At 37.6% G+C, this 5,440-nt stretch overlaps 1 non-coding gene across 1 annotated transcript; it reads left to right on the plus strand.

Moving 5' to 3' along the window:
- The first annotated feature begins 220 nt into the window (after nt 1-220).
- On the plus strand, nt 221-328 carry LOC115069604. The gene has a single exon (XR_003848855.1). It is a non-coding gene; the product is annotated as a U6 spliceosomal RNA (small nuclear RNA).
- Nucleotides 329-5,440: the final 5,112 nt, after the last annotated feature.

Here is a 5,440-nt window from a genome sequence, read left to right on the forward strand (position 1 = left end):
CTTTCCCTTTAAATGCTCCAGACCAAGTTTTAAGAGCTTATTATACTGTTTACATGGCTCATTCCTGTCAATTATTTATGTATGTATGCATTTATTTATTTATTTTTGAGACTGACTATCAAACTGTAGCTTAGGCTGATCTGAAACTCACTATCTAGCTCAGGCTGACCTCAAACTTGTGGTAATCCTTCTACTTTAGCCTCTTGCATGCTAGGATTACAGGTGTAAACCATCACATCTGGTTAAAAAAAGTCACTTTATACAGAAAAGATTAACATGGCTCCTGTGCAAGGATGACATGCAAATTTGTGGAAAAAAAGTCATTTGGTTTTTGATATTGAGATTGAACCCAGGGTTGTATTTTTTAAATTTATAACTGAGAAATAAATAGCCTTCAAGCCAATCAGAGGTATCTGATTCCCCTTTATAATTGTTTCTATAAAAATGTTTACCATATAAGACTTACCTTGGCATCCACGAGCCTTTTCTCTGTTAGAAAGACCCCATTTACCTAAGGGCTGCTCCTAAGGAGTTGGGGCCAAACTCAGCCTTTATAACCACCATCTTGAGAGAACTATCAAGAAGTTGTATAAGAACTACTTATTAGGACATACCTCATCTTCCAAAGATTTTACTGCCTCCCAACAGAACCACCCTGAAGAGCTAGCCTTTAACACATGGGCCTTCAGAGGTCAATCAACATCATATCATAATATATACCACTTATAAAGTATGCATTTAAAACAACTGAACTCTACAGGCAGAGCCAGAAGAAAGAGCCTAGATCTTTGAATGGAAGAAGGCTTCCGGTCACCGGAAATGTATGCTTTGGTTTAAATACAAATGAGAAATTGACTTAAGTTGTTTCTAAATGTGTAGGTTCATATATTATAGCAGCTAATACTACATAATACATACACCGTAATGATTCTTTTTTTATTGAACAGGTAGCTGGGTAGAGGATAGTTGCCATGTGGAACTGATGCTCTATCTCTGTTTCTCTCTGTCCCTTATTCTCTATTCCCCCTACTTTCTCTCCATTTCTTTCTTCTTGCACTTATATTTGAACAATCTTTATATTTTGGAGGGAATGGGGGAAAACCTAGGAATTAATATTTAAATTTATAACGTCAAACCAGACCTATATTAAAATATCAGAGAACTGCATAAAGTGGGATTTTGATTAGAATTCATCTAATATTTCTTATTGGTTTGGCTTCCTCAGAAACTGTGATGACAGAGGTGGTGGTCAGGACAGATTTGAAATTCCAGGATCTCTGTTCTATGATCACAGTAGAACCCTAAACTCACTTTTACAAGACTTCTTTTTCAAAACATTGAATATCATATAAAAATTTGTTACTGCTCTTTCAATGAGCTACAACTATAGTTGGAGCTACAACTACAACTACAACCATTTCCTGGTTGCTTGAAAATGAATTGTGAGACAGTTGTACTTTTGGCTAAAAACTCAGACTAAAACCTTAGGAGCCTAAGACTTATCATCACAAAGGAGTGTCATCCAAGAACTTCATGAGTAACATGCATGGCATGCATCATTAGAGGGAGTTCTTTTATTACAAACAAAAGGAGGGGCTGGAGAGATGACTCAGTGGTTAAGAGCACTGACTACTCTTGCAGAGAACCTGGGGTCGAGTCCCAGCACCCACATGGTGGTTAACAACCATCTGTAGCTCCAGTTCCAGGGATCTGATGCCTTCTTCTGACCTCTGTGGGTATTGCACAACATAGGTGCACTTACACACATGCAGGCAATATACTCATATACATTAAAAAAAAAAAAAACCCAAAACAAAAAAAATCCCCCAAAACCCCACAAAAAGACTTAGCAATCACAGTGCACACCAGCAGTATTGAGCTTGTTTTGGAAATGTTTTTGTGGGATGCTGTCATAACTATGCCCAGTGCCTTTTCTCCACCTGATTTCTTTAAAGAATAAATTAGGTCTTTCCTGCTGAAGGCAGATTTAGTCACCCCTCCTTCTTGCTGAGGCCAGGATCAGGTGCCTTTCCCTTGTGCTCTACAGCACCCTCTGCAGCATGTATCCCACAGAACATCCATAAATTAACTGTCTTCCCTTGATGCAAGGACTTCATTTTTAAAACTAGGCACATAGTAGAGATTGAAAATCCGCTACAGAGTTAAGTAAGTGAGCAACACTTCAATTCTGCAGTATCTCTTGCTTAAGGCAGAGAGGAGCTGGTTGAACAGGGAACCCCCCAGCTCCTCAGGAAAGCATGAACTCTGTTAGGGAGGGAAAGGAGCTTTCTGAGAGATTGTCAAAGGTTTCCTAGGAACCTTACTTTCAGTACCCTAAAGAACTTTTGTTTGGTTATTGTTCATCACTCCATATACCACATGTACTAAATTAGTGCTTTTTTTTTTTTTTTTTTCTTCTGGTGGTTCAACATGTTCTTGGCTACTGAAGGCTGAAATCCTGCTACAAAATGAGCCTTGTAGGAACTTAAAAGGAGATGTGTCTCATGGGAAACCTGTCCTCTGGCATGCCCTAAGTGGGCCTCAGGCATTTGAGGACATTAGATCCAGACACCAAACTGAAATTAACAAGAATTGCCCCAGAGGAGATTGGGCATTTAAGCATAGCCCACTGGGTCCAATGAGGGTGCTAATGAGCTGCTCCACACACTTCTGGCACTCTTTGCCTGTGAGGGCGCTAATGAGCTATTCCACATGATTCTGGCACACTTAGCCTACACTCCTAATTTTGTCTCAAGGTATCATTAAAATCAAATGATTGTCTCATTTTGAGTATCCATTTACACTGTAATTATCTCTGTCTTTTGTAGTGACTTTAGTGGTTAAATTAGGCAATTCTCCTGCCTGTGTAGATAATGTAATGACTTTTTAATCATTTGTTTTCTACTAGCCAAATTGTTTCCATGATCCCATTAGGAATTCTTCTGTAGTGATTCCAGCGGATTTATTGAACTACTGGTGACAGCCACACTGATGGGCTGCAGCCTGCTCGCTACAAATTCAGCCAATGAATAGCAAATACCTTCTATTTCCCCTGACACTCAAAGAAATAATGATTGTGATGGAAGGAAAGGGTTCCTTACATTTGTCATAGAAGCTATGAAGAAAAAATGTGGTTATGATAATTTCTAAAAGAAACTACATTTACTGTTTTGTTCCCATATAAAAGTAGTGCATTACTGTTATAGAAAAAATGTAAATATATAAAAATACAAAAAAATGCTATCAAAATCATTTGTAATTTAACAACTTACTTAGAATCATTTACGTGTATGGTACTATTTCCTTATAGTTTTTCATCTACTTTTCTTTTTATTATTTATCATCTTTCTGTATCTATATACCATCTACCTGTCTATCACCCATTTCTATTCATTGAATTTTCTATCTGCCCAAAGTTAAGTGCATAAACTACATTTAATTTTCAGCCAGGGATTTTCATTTAACATGTATGATGTGCACTAAATGTTCTTTGAGGTTACAACCGCTAATGTTTCTATAATCATTCTATAATCATGCATTACATTCATTTGTTCTCTAGATACTTTCTGAGTGCTTACTATGGCCAAATGCAGGATTTGTTGTGATTTAGTCATTTCCCATGTTTTTTGAGCATTTAGACCCTTTAGAAATATGTTGCATCTTTTCTCTCCATTTTGATCCCTGCATCTGCTTCCCATTTCACTGAGTGTAAAAGCTTACATCCCTTGTGATGGCCTTTGAGGTCTGCCCCAGCCCTCCCTCGGGGACTTCATCTATTCTGTGCTCCTTACTCAGACCATTCCAGCTGCATTGGACCTCCCTGTGTTTCTCTAATTGTCACTCAGGATTGTGTCCCTGGATTTTTGCTCTAGCTCTTCCCACCACTACCTGGAAAAGCCCTATGACCCGCTTACCTTCTTCAAATCTTTGTTCACATCACCTTTCTAATGAAGCACTCTCCTCCTCCCCACCTTGTCTCTGATCTCTTTAATGTTTTCAACTCATATAATCATTTATTTGTGGTGAAATACTTTTTAAAATTATTTGATCACTAATATGTTCAAAGACTTTAATTATATAAGGGCTGGAGAGATGACTCAGCAGCACTGGCTGTTCTTGCAGAGGATGTGGGTTTGGTTCCCAGCACCCCTATGGCAGCTAACAACCACCTGTAATCACTGTTCCAGAGGATCCAACTTCCTCTTCTGGGTTCTGCAGGCACCAGTCACACACATGGCCTACTTACGTACATGTGGGCAAAAGACTCATATACATCAAAAAATAAAATAATGACATAGAGAAGTGACCATCACTGGTTTTATTAAAACTGTGTTATGTGTCCCCAACCCTATTCTTTAATGCCTTTATGTTGCTTTTGATGCATCTCTAAATAGTGTAGGATTTAATTTTGCCTCCTTTGAAAATGGAGACAAACTGGGGTCTTCTACACTGTGGGGTTGTGTTTCTAAGATCATCATTGGTGACCACAGCTGTAGTTCATCTGTTTTTACTGCTACATAGTATTCTTTTGTGTGTATACATTCATATTTATATATCCAGTGTATACCTATAGATTGATAATTTTATTTTAAACAAAAAATGTCACATTTTTTTGCTTATGATTCTTGGGGCATTATATATGCCCTATCTCTACAGTATTTATTTAAGAGAGGAACTGCCGGATCATAGAGAATATACTGGGACAACTTTTCAAGAGAGAGTGAAACTCATCTTCAAACTGATTGCATCAATTTATATTCCCTAATGGACATTTTTTTACTTCATACTTTGAACTGTACCAGAATGACTGAAAATAAGAGTACCTCACTATGGTCTGAATTTGCCATTACCTGACACTAACTGAAGAAATTAAATGTCCTTTCAAATGACTACTGGCTATTTATCTCCTCACTTCCTTTTACTTGTATTTAAAGGATAACAGCCATTGTTACCACAGTCATTTGTGGGTACCACTTACTATGTGTACATTTCATGCTATCCCTTATCAACCTTATCAAGAAGTTACCATCATATTTTGGTGGCTCAGAGAGGTTATTAATAGAGTACATGTTGTAAACTAACTTCCCTTAAATGAAGGCTTTCATCTCATTCTGACACTGGCTTTCATATCGTTATAACATGTGACCTGAGATCCAAGAGTAACCTGTAATCTTGCTAGACCACAGTTTCATAGTAGGCACTTAATTTCTGGAGTCTGTCTTAAGGTCTTTCAGAGATTAAAAAAAATCACTAGTAGTTATGTGAAAGAAAAATTTCCAGAGTTTGTCTCTGGAGTTTTTCCTCTGTCCCTTTAGGAGATAAGATGAGACATTTATGTTTGTGTTTAGATTGATGTAAGAAATCACTTACATGTTAAAATGCCATCCCCAAAAGGCATAAGCATTCTAACAGAAGAGTTGTCTTCTGAAAGAACCCAATA

This window comes from Nannospalax galili, unplaced genomic scaffold (assembly GCF_000622305.1).
Source record: "Nannospalax galili isolate Female #2095 unplaced genomic scaffold, S.galili_v1.0 scaffold110, whole genome shotgun sequence".
NCBI lineage: Eukaryota > Metazoa > Chordata > Mammalia > Rodentia > Spalacidae > Nannospalax > Nannospalax galili.